This window comes from Hetaerina americana, unplaced genomic scaffold (genome assembly GCF_022747635.1).
Source record: "Hetaerina americana unplaced genomic scaffold, ioHetAmer1.1.p SCAF_3, whole genome shotgun sequence".
In the NCBI taxonomy this organism is placed as follows: domain Eukaryota; kingdom Metazoa; phylum Arthropoda; class Insecta; order Odonata; family Calopterygidae; genus Hetaerina; species Hetaerina americana.
Window position 1 is genome coordinate 65,758,872 of NW_027286874.1, and position 23,436 is coordinate 65,782,307.

At 38.4% G+C, this 23,436-nt stretch overlaps 1 protein-coding gene across 2 annotated transcripts in view; it reads left to right on the top strand.

The window, feature by feature from the left end:
* Window positions 1-23,436, top strand: part of LOC139690072 (uncharacterized) — a 145,330-nt gene that overhangs the window by 9,851 nt on the left and 112,043 nt on the right. The window contains exon 2 of one of the 2 annotated variants that reach the window (XM_071587271.1): window positions 7,489-7,644. The exons of the other annotated variant lie outside the window; for it this stretch is intronic. The gene's annotated coding sequence lies outside the window, so the exon portion shown is untranslated. The remainder of the gene's footprint in view (window positions 1-7,488; window positions 7,645-23,436) is intronic. 2 annotated transcript variants of the gene reach the window in all.

Consider the following 23,436-nt stretch of genomic DNA (forward strand, 5'->3'; position numbering starts at 1 on the left):
GTGTAATGAAGGTTTTTTATCTGGAATTAACAAAGTTTTTGAGTTCTTTTCAAACTATGCAGCAGTTCCACGGAGTCACGCCTGAAACAATTTCCTATGGGATTAAGTCATGACAGGCTACGTATTATACCTACGTGGATGTTGTGTGGGCTTCGTGATTGGGTAGGTACCCTATAGGCATTGTGTTTTAGTACGTTTATTATAGAATAATTTTCCCGGTGGAATATCGATGTATCAAACTTAAATTAGTCGCTATGTAAACTTTTATGTGCGTCATTACTTCTTCGTGAATTCAGCCCTACTAATATGTATCATCATACAATTGTATTGTATCTGAATTTTGATGTCTAGAATGTGGTTCCATTTAAAATGGAACGTCTTTTCACGTCTTTTCATTCGATTTTTATTAACCGAGGTGGTAACTTCAAGAGGAATGTAGAGAAAATTTCCCAGTGCCCTGCTTTCGATTTTAAACGCAGTATATCTGAGTAATCGCCGTTCAAGTTTCTTCGGAAATTTTGGCGATACAATGCTGAGAAATCTTAAGTTAAAACGCGAACGAAGTAATACGTATACCTTAAAAGTGTTTTATGCTCTGTATTGGTGTTGAGTTGTCGTGCTTCCTGGCAGAATGCATTTTCTTCTGGTAATGAAAGTGGATTTAAACGCTAATTGTTCAGTGTAAGTGTAAAGGGGAATGAATCAAACCTACGAGTGTCACGTGAGCCAGCCGATGGAATGGAGGTGTAACCAGGTCGAGTGTCGTCTTAGTTCATGGAATTTGTGTTTGCACTTGGTGATTTCCCGTCGGTGTGTTCGTTGTATATCCATCTCTTACTTCGGCGAAATAGCGTATTTCATTCGCTTTTCCTTCTTCTACATTTTACAACGTTGCTTTTAACAAATACCAACACCGTATGAGAATTGTGTTTCTCACTTAAAGGCCCGCGATGGTGGTTAGACACAAATATTTGAAATCATCAACAATGCACATTCAAACCATACCGTTTGTACATACGCTATGTATATTTAGGTCTCTCCGCTTGACCTTTTTCTTTAGCGATTACAAAGCGCGGTTGGTCAGGGCGTTGCCCCTGTTCATTTGACCACTATCTTGTAAAGTGGCTCCACACAATTCACCCCATCGTGGATATATTTTTCTTTTAAGCGGCCTCCTTGTTATGAACGCGCTTTTCGAAAAAATCCAATAATGGCTTCGTTAATCGATGCTCATTGAATCTTGATCAAATAGTGCAAAACGGAATGAGATATTCCTAATGTCTTTTAAAAACGTTTTATGAAATTATTGTGGCGTATAATGCTTATTTCGCCGTATAATATGAAATGCGGACATGAAAAAAGCTTTAGATTAATTTGATCAATACATTTATACTCAGGGTTTCATCCGGATAATGATATAAAAAAATACATAAATTCTCTCTATAACTTCGCAAATATTTTCAAACGTTCATTTAAAAACATATTGTTAATAGTTACTTGTTATTGTTATTATTGTTACTTGTTATTTTTATAGTGTATTGTATTATTGTTACTTGTTATTGTTATTATTACTAATAGCTAAAATAGACGAAAATTCATGTAGTCTGAAAAAAATGTTTCCAAAAGAATACGGTGGGTCGTTCGACTGGGAATCATGGAGGAAGAGAAACTGCGGAAAACGTATGATGAACTACTTTTATAGTTAGGGTTTCGCTGCTGCCATTCATTAATTACTACGTACCGCACGTATGAATATCTCGAAACGTGGTATCAGAGTATTAGGGAATGCTTCTCTTTATTTAATGTAAGCCTAATGGCGTTTTACATATGGCATATAATTGATTCCTGATGTTTGAAGTGAAAGCAAGATCATGGGTATTTAGTAGCAAACAAAGACCCCTGTGATAGCGTCGTATGCCACGTGCCCTCTCCATCCAACACTGAAACTGAATGCCTGGAGGCCCCACCACCGCCTGCGGTATTGTAATCGCTTTAATACGTGTAGAGCACTCACCTAGAGAATCGCCATGGATACCTTGTAGGTCCGAGTCCGCATCATTCGCATTACCTCGCAGTCCAAATTGTGATAGCGTTGAAGATTTAAAATGTTTTACGATTCAGGATAGATCTCAACTCCACATCACCCAGTGTGCAGTGAGTCGCAGTCGCAATCTGAATCAGGAAATCGGAACGCTATTCATCTCGATTAGCCCTTGAACGGTAACGCACATTGATTGACGTGAATTATGATTAAGGTCCCGAGTGGCAAACGTAAGCCGTTTTCTTTTGGCGCTAGATTTCAACTCACTCTGGGGTGTTTTTTTCAACCCGGTTACCGTTCAAGGGTTAGAATAGAATTAAGCCCATTTGGAGTTCTAGAATTGAAATTTCGCAAAATGGCAGTCGGAACTCGATAGATTACGCGGACGTAACCTCTCGGCTCGACTCCCGAGTGAATTAGACGCATGCATGCATACTGTCATGTGAGTACGTGTGTACTTTCTTTCTCCCCAACCCTTCAACTTTCAATCCACAATTTCCGCCCCAAGGGTACGGAGGGGACGCCGCCAAGCTCCCATGCGCCCAGTCCCGTCTGACTCTTTTATGCGTTTCCATTCGAGCCGCATTCTCGTCTCTTTTCATCTAGTCCGTCTGAGAGGGGGAGGAAAAAATATCCCCTTTCGACTCCGCCGCATCGAATCAGACTGGCTGGCGCTTGTCGTCGTGGGGGAATCTCAGTAGTCGCGGCATGCGATGGACCTCTCTCGCTCTCTTAAACAGCTGCTTCGACCCATATGGAGCGTGTTTTATTGATCGTTGAAATTTCGGAAGGGGACGGAGAATTAATACATCTGCCGGCATTGTCCTCGGGCGCAGTTGCACTTCACTGGCGTCACCGTAGGGCTCCGAGAATTCCGGAGACACATTTGAATCGCTGCAGTGCACACGAAACTTTCTCATCGTCGGGAGTGTGGCGTGAAAAAATTTTTCGGTAGCAATTTTGAAAATTTTTCCCCTTCGCGTGTCTGAGTCAGTGTTCCAGATTCTTATGCACATGTATGCCTGTTTCGTTTCAATGAGGTCCGTGACCACGCTTACAAGAGTCGGACGGGAAATGTTTGGGGGATCTGTGAGGTTGGATTGGCGTTTATTTCGTCTGGTTATTTGGATAGAAGCAATTTTTCCAGTAATCCTAATGCTTATATGTACCTATACACACATTTTTACGTACTCTTGCAGGCTTCTTTACCTCTACTTAATGAACATTAAAGACCTGTACAGTTGTGGGAATAAAAGCAAATTGCGCGTAAAAGGAAGCTCTTCTTCTGCTTCGCAAAGAAAGTAATTTAATTTTGAAAGTGATTTTTTCGTAACACTTTATGTTCATACTCGCTGCATGTTCCCATGTCATACAGTCGTTTAAAAAAACATTCTGCTACATTATACCACCATTCAGATGGCCTCTATTAAGGTCTAGCCTGCGTTAATTACAAACAAGATCGCGTGTTCGAATGAAGCACGTAATGCTATTGTCAAATACACGATACTAACCTGTTTTTTCTCACATCATGAGCCATTGTCCTGTGGATTTATCAGATGACGAAGCACCCTTTTGTGCTATTATTCTATCTTATTTACGAAGGATATGTTTATTATTCGTTGGCATGTTGTTAGCGGCTGCAGCCGCCTGTTTTTTACACCCTTCTTGAAGGCAGCACATTTGGGCCGACGCATCCGAAAATGAAAATCCCCCGCCTCATCATGAAGAAAGGGATCGCCTCTACGGGAAGGAAGCATAAATATTTACGCAACAATTGTCTCCAGTGGAATAAAATACCTCGTTCCAGCGTGAATATCAGTACGTTTGAATCAAAGCGTATCCTGGTGTCTTCGTAAAATGCTCCATAAAAAAGCCAGCAGTCACGGTGACTACGCCTAGTCTCCTTTGCAGAACCCTTAGGACATAATTACTTAATAGTTGTAAGCTCGACATTTTCCACTCTTCCCTGCGAACGGTTACTCAAATTCTTGCCACGTTTTTTTCTTAAAGGAAAGCAACTCTGCGACATATTTGTTAAGGTTTCCGATTTCCTCGTCCTTGAAAAGAACAAGAGACGCTATCTCGAACGGAAGTTAAGGTGGGTGGAGCTGAGCGCCCCGGAGTGAAATTACGGAATTTCTAAAGAGCGCTTTCTTGTAACTCGGAAAGCGCAAGTCGACTGAGTCGGGCATAAATTGTTTCACCGACTGGTTATTTTTCCATTTGAATGCCGAAAACAGTAGTGATATACTTTAATGCTTGAGGCATTCATTTAATCCATCGTGAAAAACATAACTTGTCATTATATTTTTCATTCATTGTTTAAGTAATGTTTATTATCACCTACACATAATGTCACCGTGAACGCCAAGAACTAGATGGGATGTTAGCTAAGTTGAAATGCATTTAAACAGCGAATTAAACTATTTCATGCTTAACTTTGTGAAAGTCCATGTTAAGTGACTGAAATAAATCATGTAATACTTCTAAGAGCCTTTTCACATTTCAGTGGTTACCCTGTAATCCCATCCTCCTGTATTCTCGGTCGTTGCAAACTTCCTCTACCAACCCTTCACCCCTCATTATTAAGTCTGTTTCCGCTCACCGTGTTTTACTTGGAATCCACGTTACCTTCTTGATGGTGACGACCATCATTCAAACAGGCCATCTTTCCTCGCCCGTTCTTCGAACATGACCATACCCATGAAACACTATATTTTTCACAACAATTTATGCTTGTTAGAACTTGATTGTTTTAATATTTAGTCTGGTTTGTAGAGCGTTGGGCTAATGACTGGAGGGCCCGGGTTCGATTCTGGGTGACGGTTCTGGGTAACCTCGGTGTCACCCAAGCTGTGTGATTTTTCCGGTGCTTCATCTTCCTGAGAAACCGCCGTTGGCACAGGGAAAGGAACTGCCCCCCTCCCTTTATCTCGACGTGAGAATGTTAGTGTGCCGGTGGACTTAGCACGAGGTGAGCCCTACCCCTGCTGATCAAATAAAACTTCGGATTAATTACTGTGGCTTTTATTCCCAATCGGGCATCACGCATCGGCGCCATCTTCAGGTTTGTGTTGAAACATTGGAAAATTGATGAATTTTTCCTTTTAATGAAGAATGGTGTGCGTCCCCACGGATATTGTCTGATTTGGTTTTTCCAAAGTTGAATTGACGTGCCAAAATAATAATGATAAAATAATTTTTATCATTAGAAATAGTCTGCTGGCTTAGGGTAGGTTTTTCAAGAACCTTTGGACTACATGCTGTTGTACTCATAAGACCTGACTAACATGGTACAAAATAGCCTTCGATCCCATGCTGCATATTATAATAACTCATTCTATAGCTACACATACTTTCTACCTCTATTTATGGCTTTCTTATTCTTTTCCTCCCTCTGCCTCGCCTTCCCAGCATTCTCCCCTCTATTACCGTCTTCAGCCTCCCCGTACCAACCCATCGCCTCCCCGTATTTCCTGCCTTCTTCGAATTCCTCCGAACAAACTTATCTTTGCCCTTAACATTTCATCATTTATTATCCTTTACGCCCAGTTTTTCCATTGTTCACCGCGCGTCTTAAATACCTCCAATCTACGCGTACCTCCTGGGCAATCACATGATGAATGGTCGAAGTTTTTGTGGGCGAAGTATTTACTTGTAAAAGACACGGAAAAAAATTGTTTTGTGAGGGTTTATCTGGCTTTTCCAGTGAGGCTTTGATACCGCACGAGAGGATTCGGAGAGTTAAATAGTTAAGAGGAGTGGCAACCTCTGATCTTCTCCGATCAAACACTCCTACCAAAACTCGTCTGGAATTCCGAGAACGGACTGCGTGGTCAAGTCAGGATCACGTCACATATCATTTGGTGTTATCTTGCAGTCCTACGACTCGTTCTTCCCACCCGAGTACCTATGGCGTTGCGGTCCACCCTAAGAGAAAAATGTTCTAGCAATTGGGGAGATGGTGTGTTTAAAAATGCGTCCTGCGGCTTTCGTTGATAATGTCAAAAGCTCCTCGAAACTCGGGCATCGAGGAGAGTGATTTTGACGCCGGATCACGATGCGCATTAGCGGGACACATGGGCACTAGCAGCATTTACAATTAGTGCACCCGTCCCCTAGAGTGGCTTCCCGTGTAAGACGTGCCTGCGGGCTTTACGCTAATTGAACGGTCACACTTAGCTCCACTCCACCGGTGCGCGCCCCCAACGTCGAGCCTGGCATGTTTCGCTGCCGCTTCGGGGTCTTTCTTATCCACGGCTTTTGACGTTTTCCTCTCGTTTTCGATGCATCGTTGAGTCATGATATTTTGCAACCCCTCGCAGCGCGCTCGTGTGAGGTTTTCATTCTGTCTCTTGTGCCGCCGTCTGGTTTTGACGAGAACGTGTCTCTTCTGGCGGGTCGACGCGAGCGAAGCCTTCCAAGGGCTGAGCGGGTGTTACACAAGACTCAGGGTTTTGCGATGAAGACCTGGGAATCCGATATAAAATCAACCCCGTAGAGCTGCAACCAATCACGAAGTGGAGGGGTATATTTATCCGCTTATGCCCCTGAGGTCGCACACTAAAATGAGACGCTGTAGACTTCCTGTTTACTTTTTAGAATTTTGAAAATGCTGTTCTTTGCAAAAGTAAGAGCAGAAGTGCTTTTAAGAATTGAATCAGCAACGTATTCCTTTACTTCGGCGTAATTATTAGATCAAGTTACGGTCTTGAAGTAAAGCTAGCACACTTAATTTGACGTCCGAAAGTGACTCTTAGGTTTTTCAAGGTCCACTAAGTCAACCTGAATCTTGCGGATTTCATGCTTTCATCCGCTACCCTATATCGTGCCTCGGGGTTTACAAATTGCCATTCCCTCAGGGGATCGCTTGGCAAAATTCCAAAGAAGGGTTCTGAATTTTTAAAAATACTTTTTTCGCATTCTATACGTATTGATTCGCCGTTATTGAAAGAACTCCGTGTAACTGAAACTCTAAGTCAGTGAGTGTATTCAAAATAGGTCCAGTCACTTTTCTGGCTGAGATTTATTCAAAATGGAATAATGTTTTTATGTTCTTTCCGATTGGTTAGGGGTTAGTGGGAGAAAGGGACTATCTAGTCTCCATCACGCCCCAATAAAGGCGTTTTATTATTATTAGAACATTTAATTATCTAATGTGCCTTTGGGGAATAAACGAGGCATACGAGCTCGTATGCTAGTCTTGCTTTAGGAATATGCATGTTTTAGTTCAAAATATGTTTGGATTTTTCATGAATTCTTTCTACAGTTCCTAGGATTCATTTTTCCCTGGGAAAAATCGATAGATCGCTTCAACTCTTGATTGGTAATCAATAATTTTTATAAAAATGCTAATCACACTTACTACCGTTGATAGAGATGAGTAGTCTCCTGTTGAATGTACGGTTTAAATGTTAATCATGTGTCTTTCCTCATGCGTGCATTAGGTCTACAGGACCAATGGGCACCAATGAACCTATGTATGCTGAACGGAGGCCGTTGCAGAACGAATGAATTGTGCATAGAAGTATGGCAGAAAACTAAGTTACCCTGTAAAGAACGCTTCAGCTTCGCACTCAGCTCTCTAAATACAGGAAATTCAGGTATGTTTCTTTCGAATTATATCATCACTCGGGGATAAGGCCGCATGCTCATTAAAGGATAATAATTTTGTGCCAGTTAACCGAGAGACAGTCGGAAGTCGATATGCCTAATTCGTGCGGTACGAGTTTATTGTCTCGAAATTGGAAAGTATGGCGCACTAAGTGTGATACTGCAAATTTATATGTTTCGATATAATATTTCTAAATTGCTCATTATTTTGGAACTTTTGTATCATATGGATTAAAGAAGTTAGTATCTCGGAACACGCTATAACATGGGTACTCGTGCTTTTCACTTACCAATTTCGTATAACACATTGTGAGGGATTTACATCTAAGTAGTATGCACGACCACTGTGAAGGGACTTGGATGATTAAATCGGTCACTGGGAAAATGTTATGATAATTAAGAAGTGTGGTTTTATTTCACATAATTTATGCCACTATTAAAATCAGCAGGTGTGCCTAGACCTGACATTTAGTGTGTTAATTAAAGAATGCGTTAATTGTGAGGGTCATTTGCAAACTTTTTACTATGTTAATGTTAAAATAGGAAGTTTCAAATGCTTATTAGGAAACGCTGGTTTGGATACCCATAAGATTATAGTCAAGCTAGTTTAAAATTCAGAAGTATAAAATAAAATCCCATGCACAATCACACGTACAATTCAGAAAGTGAGGGCCAACGTGATTAAATGAATAATCGACTGCTGATTGGTTAAAATTTTTATTCCTTGCTGAATTGGCCCCAGCTACGAGAGTTACTCGTACAATGGGGAACTGGTCAACATGGGCGTTCGAAATGTGACTGATCGTAGTGATGTGGAAGTTAACAAATAAGCTTTCCATGCGTCGCACTTTGTCTTCCATCGTCACTTCCTAAAACATTTTGTGATGCACCTCACATTTAACTAATAGCCGATGAATCCTGATGACTGCTCATTTGATGTTAGTCACCAGGGTAGAGGATGAAGACTATACGTACCGAGGGTATATTTCTGTGTTTATTCCCCCTTTATCAGCGAGAATGAACGAGAGGGTAACATCAGCCGGTACACAGTAAACCGCTTGTAGTAACATCGAATCGCCTCCTCTGTCACGTGCTGCTTTATGCGTTGTTACCTCGCCCGTGTGACCCCCATTACCCTTGGCCGTCATTGCGAAGTGTTTTTGTTTATCGTCTATTCCTGTGAGTATACGTGGATAATGTTTGCGCATATTCTTGTCAGCAATGGACTCACGGGATTGGAGCGGGTAGTGTTTTAATCCGAGTCGTCCCTGGGCAGGTCACTGAATATTTAATTCTGGCAAACATTGTCGCGGCGGGTAACGGATGCGCGATCCAGCGAGCTAGGGACCTAAATAAAGACGCGAATGGATTCATTGTTATGATAGGGCGGGAGGGGGGAGGGATATAAATTCAGGGATGCTTGTTGATACTGGGACCAAGGTAGTTTTAGTTTTTAGTTTTATTTAGTACCCTGCAAGCCACCCCTAGGGTGTGTGGCAGGTGGTGATTACACATCAGGCTACTTGCTGAAGAGATATCCTTCCAATTCATGCAAGAGAATCTGTAATTTAGCCTTCGCTCCGTGAGTGATTCCCAACCTAACTTCTCTAATAATATTTATGCGCTACTCAGTTTGTCAACACAACGTTTTACAAATCTAGCTCCTCTATGCAGCACACGATCCAATTCGGCACTTAATCCAACTTCACGAGGATCCCAAATGCTAGAAGCATGTTCTAAATGAGCCCTAACCAGCGAAAGATAACATTTCCCTTTAACCATTTCACTAAATTTCCCCAACACTCTTCTAATACATCCTATATTTTCGTTAGCTTGATCGGCAGCCAGAGGTAAATAATGCGGTCCCCTGAAGGATTGTTATTACCTCTCAATAATAAAAATCTTCCAAATTATATTAAAAATGTCGAGTACGCATCGAAGATATGGTTTTACAAGCTCTGCCTCTTCTCAAAACCGTGTTCTACCTTTCCGTTTCTATCATCAAATCTGATCCCCGATAGTATGTATTTATATATACATGCATATAAATACTATCGGAGATCGATTAGTTTGTAGTTTTGTCGTCGTCGGATTACACGTACCATTCAATGTTCAATGCTCGCGGGATCTAGGAGACATTTCAAATGATGGTATATATATGTGTGTGTGTATGTAAATATATGTATAGTATATATATATATATATATTTGTATATTATATATTTATACCCTGTGTAATGTGCACCTTGAAAATTTTGTCGGAATATCGAAACTGCGAACGGTTTCACAATGCCTGGGTGTGGCATAGATCAGTTTTTGGTAATGATTATATTAACAACCGTTACACCGCTCACCTCCATTGTTAATATTTGTTCATGTTATCGAAGATTATATGTTTCCTAGAAAAATTAAGAAGATACTGTGATCATCTTTCAGCAGTATTTCAACGAGCATTAATTAAACTATTACGATATGAATGGAAGTGGAACAAAGCGGGAAATGGAGCGGTGATTGTGGGCAATTCAGCTTAGTGTACTGCTAACATGAATGACGTATAGCTATGTATTAGATAGTTTAAGTATCTAAATATCTGATTGACAAACGCTTTTGAATTTTTTAGTCATCTTTCGTAGTAGTGGTTGCGAGATTATCAATTAATGGTGAGCGTTTCGCGGGTATCGAGGGACAGCCCATACGAAACGTAAATCTTCGGATTCTATGATGATTCACCGATTAATTTCTCTGAGTTTTCTCGGGTAACAGAAAGTTCCAGTAATTTTCACTAACTTTAACGTTTCCACCACACCCATTAGCGATAAGGGGGCATTATGGAGTAACACAGTGGTTCACAATCCTCTAGTAAAGTGGTTCACTATCTGTCCGTCGCGGCGCCTCTGGTGATTGTGGAATTCCGAAACAAGTGGCGCCGTAGAATGTACAGGTTTCCTTGTTTTTATTAAATTTCAATCAATATATAATTTGCAAATTATATGGCTGTAGATGATTATTTTTGTTGAGGATCTTTTTAAATTTACCATATCTTATGATGTTAGTTTCTCTCGTTTTACCTTGTGTGTGTGTGTGTGTATATATATATACAAATATATATATATATATACAAATATATATATATATATACAAAAATATATATATAAATATATACATATATATATATACAGGTATGTATATATATATATATATATATATATATATATATATATATATATATATATATATATATATATTATATTTATTTTATTTATTTTACCTGTATATATATATTTTTATATCTATGTATATATATACTGTATATATATCATGTATCACATTCTTAGTTAAGCTATTCAATGTATTTCCTAAATACTCAATGGGTTTCCCAGTACGTCCGTAAAAGAAGAGCCGTCGCAATGCCTTTTACATTTTAAGATGACAATATTATAATTTTATCTGGGGAATAATTTCCTCAGAAACGTCATTCCCGTAATTAACCCCCAAATCGCAATGCTACATGTGACTTTTGCTTCATGCATGCAGGAAGTCGTTCACCCAATCATGTTCTGCACGAAATAACATCGCTTTTCGTACACCGTCGGTATATCTGCAATGCTCCCATTGAAACTTACCATAATCTTAAGCAGTAATATTTGAATTAGCAGCTTCTCGTCTGTCCTTCTGTTCATGCTTTCGAGGTTATTTATGTTTGAAATATTTGGTGGCAGTCTAGGAGGAAAGAGAAATGTTTCTCATTTCCTCCGTTGAACTACCTAAACTTCATTAGACCGACAATGCCGGAATAGCAGCATAATTCTTCCTTCCATGTCAACGTTTCTCTCCTTAATGGTTAAAAATCCTTAATGTGATCTCTGGAAGTTTTACACAGTTTGAGTTACAAGGTGGCCTGTTCATGTCAAATTGATAATCTTTTATCTGGTTTAAATTTTTAAGTGGCGTCAGGGACGCCAGAGTCGTCAGTTTCAAATGGAGATGCAGAAATTCATCCAAGATAAGTGAAATAAGTGATGAAAATCACGTTTTACTTCATCCTCAGCTCTGAAATGTTCAAGATTAATATCCTATATTTCTCTAGTTCAAAGAATAAAATAGGATAACATTATTTCAAATGGATTTAAAATAAAATAAGTGGTTATTTCTACCGGTGAATGTTTTCATTTGGTAGCAGTTACTTAAATCCTTAACCGGTTTTTAGGTAAAATTATCAACATGTTACATTGGGATAATGTGAAAGATAATGATGAATTATTAATTTTCATAACACTCCTCTATAGAAAATCCGTGTGTGTGAGTAGAAATCAACTAGTCAAAGCAAAAACGCGCGAACGATGAACGTATCTCTAACCTATCTGTACAATACTACAACCTGTATGTTTTAAAATTTCTCGATTAGTTGACAAGTTCTTATATTTAGTGAAATGCCCATCCTGGAATTAATACATGGCTGTTTATCTATTGTAAGTGGTGCTGGCACTCATTTTGGAACAGACTAAGCTTTTATTCATTTGAAGTCTCTGAATTCCCACGTTAATTATTGCCTCGTTGCGTTTAATTAAATCACATCATTAAAACATTTGAAAGTTATATCTCGACCGAAATTCCGAAACATCTAGTCAGCGTCTTAAAATTTCGCTTATGTTACTGTGGTTTGGGGTTTGTAACGCTAGACGTACGTAGAGATGCAAACATATGCCTTATATGCTTACCTCGTATGTGCACGCACCGAATATAAGTTGTGTAAATTTTGAATGCTCTCGTATTCAGAAATATTCGCTTATTATAGCCTGTTGTGTAACACCGTTGTTGATAACTCTCATGTAATGCTCATGCGAAGTTCGTAAACGATGAGAGGTGTCAGTCAGAAAGGTACTAGAATTACTTCTGCGAAGGTATTAAATTATATCTCTTCCATTTGGCAACGCCTAAGCTTCCATAATTACTTGCTTGATATTTTTTAAGGAGATATTGTCAGAGGTATTGGGCGTGGCGAAACGTTTCCGTTGTCTTCTTCCATTCTTTGCTGCAATTTCCTCGAAAGAAAACATCGTGGTGCTGCCAGGAGGACATCAGCGGGAGCCCCAGTAGCTCACCCTTCCTTCCCTTAGTAATCGGTCGCCTTTCCGTTTCCCCGCCCTCCCGCGGTCACTGGCCCGTCAAACGATTGAGTCCGTTGTCCTTTGAAGCGCACCAATCGATTTGGTGACAATGGAGAGGTTTATTCTCTCGTTTCTCTCTTTTTCTCCTCCAGGAGAATTACGTTTAATCCACACACCGTTCTTTTGGCACCTGAAGAGTTCGAATCATTTCTTTCGTCCTATACTTTCCTCTCTTATCGATTTCCAATTTCTGATGTCGGGAAAATTACCCCGAAGACACACGGACGGAATCTCTAGTTGAGAGTTATTTGTTTTTCGTGGTCATGGAGAGGAAGGATTTAAAACTTTTTGGCTTATACTAAATATAGTGAAATTGCGACAAAAATTCTTCAGAGATTAGTCACACTTCATCCTACTTTCGAGAAATGGCGCAGTACGTGGTCTTCTTCTGGTCTTGAGAAAAACAAATTGCTTCATTTCAAAATTTCACCTAATTGTTTTTTGGTTTTTCGCCCATTTTCACTTGAATGTGTTAGTTAGTGCTCCATTATCAGTGAACTGCACAATGCTGTACTATTACGGAGGGACTATTTTATTATGAAATAGTTATTTTCATTTTGTTTCGTGAAGTCGGAAGTTCTCAGAAGTCGTCATTTTTCTTCTGTACAAATATAGGACAAGAAATGAGTGTCAAGATGCCGAATATATTATAATTTCTCAGTGTTATCGTTGCCCGTAAGTAAACGTTTTCTGACGGTAATCTATTAGTGAGCGGATATTGTATCATAATTTATTGAAGCCCAAAACCTCGTGTTCCATGTGAGAAAACGTTTTTGATTTACAATGAATTTTTATTGTCATTCATTGTCATGCATTCTCTGGAATATGCGCCCATTGCAAGTAAAATTTTTTTATAAATTATGTAACCATAATTGAAATTTTAAATGTAAATTGATTTCAGCCGTCCAATAAACCTTTATTTCTGAGATCATTCCTTGATAGTTACTATATTTATTCGCCAGATACATATAAAATGGCTGTGTATGCAGATATCATTTACTGAAATGGAATAAAAGTTATTTCACCGGTAAAAAATCTTAGGATTCTCTTATATTTTTGTGATAAATAATGAGGACCATAACAATAAAAATTTGTTTAGTGACACATGAAGAGGTGATTTAAAAGCGTTGATAAGCTTCATTTAAAAATAATTGTATGGAAAGGTGACCCATCCATCCTTGAATCCTAAAATACGGAAAATGGGAAAAACCCTTGAAAATATTGGAAAACACCTCTAATAACAGTAAAACCTAGAATTTAGGAGAATTAACGTTTTCCTGCTGGAAAATAGCCATTGAGCAGTATAATGAAAACTGTATGATATATTTTAATTCATTTGAGATTCATGAATTAATAATCTAGTGGTTTTCTATAAGACGAGCGGCATTCAATGAGTTATGTATTCAGAAATAAGGTAAATAATTGTGTATGACATACGTGAGCACGGAAGGAGAACCCATGTAGTTAAGGAAAACAATTTCAAGCTTTTGTCTTATCCTGTTTAACAGTTGATCTTTAAGGAGAAATAATTTCCTGACAGGGTCGTGGCGACTTACTCAAAGCCGTAATGAGATTTTGTGCATGTATTTTTATTCAATGAGTGCTATAACAATATCGGATGTCTTGGCACTTAAATTTCATTTAGTTGTTTAAAAAAGTCAAAACCTCCAATGTAGGATTCTAAAAAACACAAAAGAAGTAGTTTCTCTACTGTAAGCGGGATTTTTATTTAGGTGAGCCATCGAATTAAAAAAGATATTTTTACATTGAATTTTCTATCCATGTATGGCTATGCGGCAGTGGAAAATGCTGAAATATTTGCGCAAGGAAATTTAGCTCTAGATTACATAGGAAATACGAGATAGTCAAAATGGTAGCATAAAACCTTGAAATATAATTTTTATCCCATAAAAACCTGGAATCAGAATCCATCTGGTTACCCTATATTAAGGAGTATAACAGTTTCTTATGCGGTAGGGATCCTCACCTATATCGAAAAATATTTGCCCCATTAATTCGGAGGACATTTATTTTGATGATAGGATATAAATTTTGAATGGAATATTTGCAGATTTATCTATTTATCTTCAAAGACTATTTTCCTCAAGTTCTATCCAAAAAAGGTTTGTTTTGATATTAACCGTGATTGTAAAAACAACTGGACAACACCTGTTATATCAATGGATGTATGAGTGGATCAGTTTGATGAACCTAATGGAGAATGGAGGTATTGGTGTGTGTTCACACGTCTGCCTGGCTGACTGTATTCAGTAGCTAAAATTAGAAGTCTGGTGTGAATTTTATCAGTGGGATTTGACAACTTTTTTTCGCCTCGATTGTAAGTTGTTAATGTTGGAGCTGTGGGATTATTTTTCTTATCAATCGAGGTCGTCATAGTATCGAAGCTCGATAATTTCCGTGGGACTAGTTGAATTAGCAGAGCAATGGATTTTTGGTTGGATTAATTTTTCACCGTCTGAGTATTTATGGACTATTTTGTACATATTTCTTTCCCACGCATAAACATGTTTTGTTATGTGCGACGTTTTTGTCACCTCTAACTCTAGTTATTTGTTCCTTCTTCGTGTAGCTTCTTGATTTTAACAGTTCGGTTTTTGTTAAGTATACAGGTGTATGTTTACTACAAGTATGTAGCTACCCAGATTTTCGCAACCGTATAATTTATAAAAATATATTCGAAAATATTTTAAAAACCTTTCCGAAAAAAACTAGTTTTGGATTCCGTGAATTCCGTTTTTGTTGGTATATTTAATCTAAACACATATCTTAATAATAACCACTATCGCAACGTAACATCCGCACTCGTGACGGGGTTATAACGTTCGGCCTTTGGTTTGCGAGAGAATACAACACCGTCCACTTGACAAGCGAAGCCTGTGGAATGGTTGCGGTGTATTTCTAAGCACGCTTGAGTAGAAGCGAGAAGGGAAGCGTTACTGATTATTATCAGCTTGGTAATATAACCATTTTACGGCTATTTAGCGTAGACTTGCCCGTTTTTAATTGAGCGTAAAGTTTTAATTAAGTAGGAACCAGAATTCCCCAAAAGAGCTCGGACTCGAATCCAGCTTCAGGAAGAAAATTAAAGCGAATCTAAAGGAAGAGTTTGCAATCTTACCGAGTGAGCATGTTTCAGCACTGCGGAGTTTTATGAAAGAAATCAATCCGCTTAATTACTGCTCGTAAACACTTCTATCACCACGTGATGGTCTTGTCCTGCGCACACCTCGAGGTCCTTGGTCGAGTTAAAAGGGAGAGTAGGGAATACACACACACACACACACACATATATATATATATATATATATATATATATATATATATATATTTATTATTTTCTTTAAAGGTAATCTACCGGTTAAGGTAGGTTTTTGGATAGACACAACTACCAAACAAATATTTTATTACTGCCAACAAAACACAAAATCCATGATCCTACTCTATATCAGGTCCCTCTTCATCTCTGAGTACTTTCTTCCTCCCTTCATCCCGTCCAACATCCCTATCCTGTTCCTTCCCTTTCCTCTTTTGCCCAACATTCTACCCTCTATCACAGTCTTCAACATCCCACTACCGGTCAACACTCCCTTCATCCACTTTTCCTGCCTCCATAGGATTGCTCCCAACAACCCCCTCTCTTCGCCCACCATACCAAGTACTTCCTCATTTGTTTTCTTCTCTGTCCATTTCACCTTCTCCATTCTTCTCCACACCCACATTTCAAAAGCCTCCAATCTACGTCTATCCTCCTGCTTCAATGACCACGTTTCCGCGCCGTACATAGCTACGTTCCATATCAAAGTTTTTACGAGTCTTTTCTTAACATCCTTACTCAAAGTCCCTGTCATCAACTCCCTCCTCCTTGTGAAAGCCTCTTTGCCTAGCGCAATTCTTCTCCTTACGTCCCAACTACTTTGACCCTGTTGGTCCAAAACACTACCGAGATACGTAAACTGTTCTACATGCTCTAGTTTTTGCCCTCCTATTTTAATGTTAAGCTTGGCCTTTTTCTTCCTAGAAAATCGCATAACCTTTGTTTTATTAATATTGATTCTCATCCCATACCTGTCGCACTGAATTTCCAATTCACTCAGCAATGCTTGCAGCCCCTTGGCTGACTGACAAACTAAAGCTTGGTCATCAGCAAACCTAACTGATTTTATGAATTCCCCGCCAACCCTCATTCCTACCTCGAGTTCTTCCCATGCCTCTTTAATCATTTCCTCTGCATACAGGTTGAACAGCAACGGTGATAATGGGCAACCCTGCCTTACACCTCTTCCTAACACTGCCCAACCGGACTCCCCGTTCACCACTCGCACCTGAGCAGTCTGAGACATGTACAGGTTGCGGATTAGCCTCTTTTCCCTCCAATCTATTCCTATTTTCTGCAATATACTCGTTAGTTTTTCCCAATTCACTCTATCAAACGCTTTTTCGAAATCTGCGAAACAGGCAAATACCTCCTGGTTGTGTTCTATATTCCTCTGGATTAATAATCTCATTACTGCAATGGCATCACGCGTACCTCTCCCCTTCCTAAACCCAAATCATATATATTATATTTTTTATATATTATATATATAATATATATGTATATTATATATATATTTATAATATATATGTATATATATATATATATATATATATATATATATATATATATATATATATATATATATATATATATATATATCTGCTGATGTATTTGCGTGTTATCATTTTTAGTTTCTTAGCTTTTTCAGTTCCATTTCAGCTATGGTAAATCTTAAGATGTTGTTGATAGGAAGGTTTCATCGGAAAAAGTTGTACTTTTTCTTTATTTCCACGATATTTTTCTCAACATTGGCATATATTACATCCTATATATACATACATACATGTTCACATACTATAAGAGTGTATACATATGGTACACACTATACCTGATAGAAAATAAATTATTATTTTAGGTGAAAGTTCATATGATAGTTTTGCTCTTAATCGATCATCCAGAAAGTAATGCGCTACCATAATAAACACTCTTCCACTTATTGTTTGGTGACAAGGAGAGAAATGATACCCTAAAAACTGCGGGGAGATTCAGTTCTTGATACCTACCAGACATTTTTCGAATTTCCGTCCTCTTCCGTCTGAAGCCTAGGTAGCCGTCGTAATTACGACAAATTACATTCCACCACGAATGAAATGGTGCCCTTACCAAGGGATTTACCGTTGTGCTGATAAAATACACGATTTTATTTCTCTTCAACGGAAGCTTTTATCACCACACGGAATAAATTATGGGAATATTTTACCTCCTATTATAAGAGTTAAGAATCATTTCCAGAATCATCCACCAGATCTTCAACTTCCGTCAGTTGGATTCGTTCTCCTGGTTGAAACACTCTTGATGTATGCGGTTCTTTCAGTCGTTCATATTCATTTGATCATTTTCGCATACATATACGCGAATTGCCAATTGCGATTTAATTTCTCTGCCACGTTTTTTTGCAAATACTCGGTTGTCTCCAAATGTGGTCTCTTTTCAGGCATCAGACACAACACATTCAGCGTTCATAATATTGGGAGGGTCTTGATTGCCGGCAATCGCGAGACACATGACTCAGTTTGCTTATTCATTAGATGAATTATGGACTTGCTAAGACGATGATACACAGAAATCTCAAAACTGACGCGCATTTGATGAACAGTTTTTGTGGACATTGGTTCTCATAGAAAGTTTTCAAGTCATATTTCGCGGTTCCTAATCCCAATCGTAAACCCCCTCTTGCGTGTCCTGATGAAAACGAGATCCCGGTTTATTCTGAAGCCCTTCCTAATTGGTTCAACTTTTGTGAATGGCGTGAGGGTTTGGGTTTATTAACGTGCGTAGGTGTATTAAATATCTTATAAAGAAGGTTCTCTACCATTATGTGTAACACTTATCGTTCCCCTAGCTCTGCCTGTTCGGATCAAAGTCAAAAGACTTGATTGCAAACTATTTTTTTCTTCTTCCGCGCAAATGCCATTTTTTTCGTCGAGAAGATTCTTTCGGTTTTACTAACTAATTTAATTGTGATTATTTTACTTCGAAGGAAACGGCGATAGGTTTTATTTTTGCGACAAATAGAGCTCTTATTTTTACAATTTATCGTCACAAAATTGTGTTGTCAAGATAGGCACCATGGCGGTAGTATGTTCTCTAGAAAATTCAAATATTTGACTTCATTTTGAGTGATTCCTTGATGCCATTTGGAAATTGAGGTAATTAGGTAATTGTAATTAGTTCTTGAAGTTCGTAACCTAATTCGGAAGGGTCCTTATGGCTCGCTCTTCAGCGTATCCTTTCCGATGAACTTGGATGTAATCCGACGGAAGAGTGCCATCCTCAAAGGATTTCACGGTCATGATTTTCTGATTTCGCTGACACGAGAGCGGTCGTTAATGGACTGCTCTTGTTGACATACCATACCAGAAAGAATGCTAGTGTTCACCTGTTGTGACTACTTAATCAAGAAATTAGTGGGCTCATCTTGGATGCCGCCATGCCACTAACGTATTTCGCACCTGTCAGTCACGTTTCCGTGCTCATAGCTAAACATTCACTTGCTTTAGTCGACCGATTGATTTTGCGGTGCCCATAGTGGCTTTTCTTTGTTAATTTTTTTCCCATGCATTACATCACCTCACGTGCCATCACCAGATCGATGACTTAAAACTAAGCTGTACACGTATATATTCGACGTTTTGTAACATGATGTCCTATGTTAAGTTACGGCGTGTAAAGTCATAGTTCTAACTTACTTCCCACCTCGATTTGATTTTTATATATTTGTGATGGTTTCCGCGTAATACTGAGGGACAACGTGACCTTCCCTTTGCTGAAACCTTCTCCATGAGAGATATAAAAGAAAGTATTGTCATTCGAAAACGTTGAATTCAGATTTCAACTATAATAATCTACGTTTTGAACATTTCCCCGATAACGTCACATAATGTTACATATGTCAACACAGCGGACTGAGGTGTGTTTATTTGATTCGAATTTTTATGAGAACGATGACTGGAAAACTATAGCAATGATCCCCTTGTAATTTTATATGGAACGTTTTCATTGAAAGAACAATATGATAAAAAAGCAAAAAACCAATAGATAGCAGCATTAAATAATTTAAAAAAATGTTGATATAAGGCTTTTGTGATTTTTAATGACAAATTTTACCGACAACTATTCGTTTATCTTACAGCCTTCGTGGGTATATGTATGATGTTAGTGTTAAATTTTATTACTGTTTGGAGCCAATGTATGAAATGATGTAAGCCAGGTGCCTCCATTCAAATCTTTAAACACGCACGGTGTGTTCCATAGCAATTTTATTTCATTTTCTTGTCTTCACAGCTTTTCTTGTTTTTGCAAGTTGAATTATTACAACCGATCATTGAAAACCTTAGATTTATTTTTTGAGAGCTGTAGTTATTCCCCTCTTTCTGTCTTATCGACCTAGAACTCGTTTCTCTTCTGGGCGTAATTGTATAGGTTTATCGAGTTATTTAGTCGTGTAGATATATACATACGTTTCATAGTGGGAATATGACGTAGTCATTTAATTCATGCGTGGTAGTTTTGGCTGGAAATGACTAGCTGCCAAGTTTGGCTTGTGAAGATAACTTATCATGAACTTCTAATGAAAAATATCTTGAGAAGAAAATTAGCGTTTCCACGTATTATATTGTCAACCTCCGAACGGCTCGTCCCTCGCAAAGTTTGTTGCCACAACAGAGGGAAACATCGTTACTCGTACGCATATCAGAAATAACCAAAATTTGCATACTTTTCTTCGCGTGGCTGGTGTCCGAAAATCCCCTGCCACAGGCAATTTTGAGTTCATGCAGAGTACTGATATGGCGTGCGTAATTGATAATTTTTGAATAGTTATAAGCCTGTGGTACTGTGTTTATCGAAATATTTGACGAGTATTGGTACGCTGAGTGATCAACGCGAAGAAATGTACCTGTTTTGTATGTTTGCATACTCTTAAACCCAGGCGCATCGCTGATGATTCACGGCAACTTATCCGAAGTTATTTATATACTGATCTCCGAGGTATTTGTATTGAAATTCTGAATTGGTGATCTCTTACACATGAGGGATATCTGTTCACATGAGAAATCGAGAAATTCAAAATCTTTTCTTTCTTCTGCTTCCTTATAAGCAATTCAAGTTTGCATGGGAAAAGGCCACCTGGTCTTCACCTAGGTCTCCATCCAGGAAGTTGTTGGGTTGGAGCCCTTTAAAATGTATTTCGAGATTCTTCACCGTCGCCGTCCTTGAGTTTATGGCGTGACTTATGAGCGATTCCACGTCGGCGATTTTCCTGTTGGCGTGTATTCCGGCCATTTAAACCAACTTATAAGTATAAACTCGAGGGCATCTATGGGAAAACCGCGTACAGGCGTGTGGGTGGCTGTCAAATTAAGCAAAATCGGAGTTAAAAGCCTGAGAAAAATAAATATTAAAGAGTTAGTTCATTTATTTTCCATGTGAATTTTTAGCATGCATTATTGCTATGATATAAGTAGCCTCAGATTACTCAAATCCACTGCCGGGTAAAAATAGTTGCATGAAATCCAGCATATTTCTCCCCTCCGCTTAATTTTCATGAAGAAGCTCAATAATTTGCCTTGCAGAAACTAACCTCCTAAGGAACTGATTTCAGCCAAATCCTTCTGGTGTTTAAGACAGAGAAAGATATTAGGGCTTTAATTGTGATATTCTGTTAGCTCTTTATTGGGAGGATGCATAATATCATTTACATGCTCTGACTGGTTTTCAAGTGATGGCAAATGTTTTTGTAGTTTTTTTGCTGAAGGCACTGATTCAAATTCAACACAGTTTTGCGATGATGAGAGAGGGTTATGAAAAGAACCAATGATGAAAATAGGCTCTATTATTAATATTGAGATATTTTGAATGTTATATGCGCTAGTACTTTGCCAATAATCAATGGAAGGGAAAGTTGCCTTCACACGGGCAAATAGCCAGCCCATGCGCGGTAATTGAAGGCCTTATCATGTGAAATACAAGTGGCACAAAATTTCCCAATATATTATGGCATGAATAATATAACTTCTGGGTTTGTAAAGTCAAGGTTGTAATGATATGCTCAAGGTTTCGTTGCTCTGAGTAATATTATTAGAAATGAATGTGGTGGAAGAGGGTATTTTGAACATTTTCTTGCTGCCGCGCAGCATCACTAGACACCTGATGATGCTGCACAAACCCGAAGATGCTCCGCAGTAGTGAAACCATGGTCTTGTGATAAATATATTGCAGTATTTTTTAACCTTTCCTCGAAGTATGGCTAAGTTCCACATAAACGTTAAGCGTTAGTCTTAGGCGGTGTCCTACACATTTTTCGAAGCTTAAACTTTTATTATCCATGCCACATTGGAGTAATTTGGAAACGTTTAGCCTTATGAAATAACTCTTAAATCTGGGGTGTGATTAAAAAAAGAATATCCTGTTGCTTGGGTTTGAACTTTTTCACGCTTGGTGCCAAAGTTAGCATGCTCATTTTGACATTTCCAATTTTATATATTGTTGATTCTCGTCTCCAACTGCTTGCATTTTTTGTGTTTTCGATAGTATTAGAAAGTGGACTTACGGTACGCATTCGACACGGGGAAATTCGTGCTTGAAGAAAATGATTCCGTATGAAGCCTGAAAGCGTTTTAAGTGGAATTCGAACCATATGTGATTTGTTCGGAAAACACGCTGCAATGAACAACGTTGAATGTCTTGTATTTGTTTGTGTTTCTTTTTCAGAATAGGGAGCCTTGGTTTATTTATGGAAACATATTTTGTTTCCCAGCGAATTAACTAGATATAATGAATGAGGGGTGTGATGTAGAGTAGGATACTGGATTTTGTATTTTGTTAGGAATCACAAAATATTTATTTAGTAGCTGTGTCCATCCGAAAACTTACCTTAACCGGTAGATTACCTAATAATAAATAATAATGTATGTTACATTGAGAATATACAACTTTTTCAGCTATTCAGGAGTCTTTTGGTCCCGTGAGTTCATTAAGGACCTAACTTCAATCTTAATTTCTTCCTCCTTTCATGGAGTTACACCCAATGTGTCAGCCATTGTTGCCACTTGCGGAATACCATGTTGTTGGCTGAAAACTACTAAACCTATTGAGTATTTCGGGGTGCTAAGGGGATTTTTAAGAAATGCACAGGTAATTTGTCTCTTAAGTGTACTATATGAGGATTATTGAGAGTATTCTGTTTCAAAATTATTTAGGTGTAATACATTTTAAAAATAATCAAAAAATATTTCCATTGCGATGCTGAAATATCTCAGATTCATTATTCTTGTGTTTGTCACACTGAATGAATCGAACGTATATTAGGAAAACTCCAAAATTTCGGGCAAAAGCGCGTCGATTTGACTATAAGAAGGTATTTCTATACGACATAGAATAAAATTTGGTTGAGTTAATGGTGCAAGTGTGAAACACTGTATGTCTAGACATTGACAAGATAAAATATGGGTATAAAATATTAGTATTGCTTCAAGGAGATAGGGTGTCATGTGAAGA